Source organism: Solanum lycopersicum, chromosome 8 (genome assembly GCF_036512215.1).
Source record: "Solanum lycopersicum chromosome 8, SLM_r2.1".
Lineage (NCBI taxonomy): Eukaryota > Viridiplantae > Streptophyta > Magnoliopsida > Solanales > Solanaceae > Solanum > Solanum lycopersicum.
The window spans coordinates 54,069,457-54,071,639 of record NC_090807.1 but is presented as its reverse complement, the minus strand read 5'-3'; the positions used below and the strand labels follow the sequence as shown (position 1 = coordinate 54,071,639).

Below are 2,183 nucleotides of genomic sequence, written 5' to 3'. Positions count from 1 at the left end.
GTCTTAATATGGAGTATCAATTTATAAGTATATTTGACTAGCAGGTTCCATAAAACGTGATCCATTATAAATATGAGCAGTGATATCATCATTGATCGTTTTAAAAATGTAAAAACTTGTCAAGTACAATTAAACATGAATGATGAATATTTATGTTATTTATAGTATAATTGAAAGTTTTAACTTTGTTTACTTTATGATCTCAATCAAATGTGGGGTGAAAATTTATATTTATATATGGAGGTAAGGAAGCGAAGGGAAAATTATAAGGTAAGAGTTCAAATAGTCAAACAATTGAGCTAAAGTGATTTTTCCAAATACATTGTGAGAAAAAAAAATCTTCCGTTGTCCGTCTTGAATTCGACTTTCAACAAGAGCATCTAAATAAAAATGATAAACTTTTGCTTCGTTGGAGACATCTAATAAAATTGAAATAATGCGGAAAAGATTAGCATGATCCATGCACAAAGAATTTGTAGTATATATAATACAAAAATTGTCATCTTATTATTGTTCATATTTTCATAGACCAAAAAGATGAATAATTCGACTAAAGCCTAAAATTAATTTAACCGATGAACCTACTTGGCACCCAGAGACTCGAAATCCTGGATCCGCCTCTGCCAAGACTTGAAGCGACTATATTGGTGGCGGGGATTAAGAAAGATATATCAGAGTTTGTGGCTAAGTGTAAAAATTATCAGAAAGTAAAATATGAGCATCAAAGGCCGACAGATTTGCTTTAGACAATGCCAATTCTGAAATAGAAGTGGTAAAGAATAATGATAGATTTTATGGTTGGTCTTCTCAAGACTTTGGGAAGTTTGATTCTATTCGGGTAAAGGTTGACATATTGACAAAGTCAACCCATTTTATTTCAGTCAGGATAGATTATAATGTGCAACAATTGGCTGAGGTGTATGTAAAAAAGATAGTAAGGCTATATTTTCTATCATCTTAGAATATGGTACGTAGTTCAAATTCAAGTTTTGAAGGAAATTACATGATGAATTGGGCATACAACTCACTTTTAGTACAACTTTTCACTCGCAGACAGACAGTCTGTAGGAGAGGAATATCCAAGTATTAGAGGACATGTTGATGTCATGTGTTATTGACTTTGGAGGACATTGGGATAAGTTTCTATCTTTGTGTGAGTTCTCTTATAATGACAATTACCACTCTAACGTTAATACGACACTATTCGAAGCATTTTATGAGAGGGGATGTAGATCACTTATATGATGGTTTGAGGCTAAAGATGTGAAACCTTTTGGGGTTGACTTGGTGAAAGATATTTAAGATAAAGTGAGAAACATCCAAGCTAAGCTTTTAGCAACCCCGAGTAGACAGAAAAAATATGTAGACCATAAGGTAAGAGTTATGGAATTTGAGACTGGTAAGATAATTCTTATTAACGTATCACCCATGAAGGGGGTGATGAGATTTCGAAGGAAGGGAAAGTTTAGTCCTCGATAGATTAGACCATAAAAATTCTTGATTGTGCAGGGCGGGTAGAATATAGACTAACTTTACCTCCTAACCTATCGAGAGTTCATATGGTATTTCATGTCTCAATGTTAAAGAGACATCATCGTGACGGGGATTACATTATAAAAATAGGTTTAAGTGTTGTTAGACAAAGACCTCCAATATAAGAAGGAACGAATTGCAATTCTCAATTAGGATGTTCGAAGCTTAGGAACAAAGATATTAAGGTTGTGAAAGTTTAATGAAAGCATTGTCTGATTGAGGAAGCAACTTGGGAAATTGAGAAGGAAATGTGAGACAAATACCCAGTTGTTCGTCGATTCAGGTACTACTCCACGCTAAATTTAGCTCATTTTTCCTAGTTTGTCACTCGAAGACAAGTAATGATTTAAGTGGTATCGATTGTAACAACATGTTCCCGCATTATAGAAAAGCCATCGGAGAGAGAATTTAGGTCAAAAAACTTTTTAGTAGTAACTTGAGTTTTCTAACCTAGTTAGACTTGGATGAAATCATAATTAGTTAATTTTAGGAAGATCTGGTAGTAGTGAATGAGAAACCTAACAAAGAATTTCATTACAGGAGTAGATAGCTAAGATGTTAAGGAACTCATTATGGAATCGAATTAAGACGAGTAGAACTCTCAAAACTAATCTTAGCGTGAACATGTAGATTTTGTGTGTCATAAGATG

The 2,183-nt window shown here is 33.5% G+C and overlaps 1 non-coding gene across 1 annotated transcript; it reads left to right on the top strand.

Moving 5' to 3' along the window:
* The first annotated feature begins 403 nt into the window (after positions 1-403).
* On the top strand, positions 404-501 carry LOC112940003 (U6 spliceosomal RNA). Its single transcript, XR_003247969.1, has one exon. It is a non-coding gene; the product is annotated as a U6 spliceosomal RNA (small nuclear RNA).
* Positions 502-2,183: the final 1,682 nt, after the last annotated feature.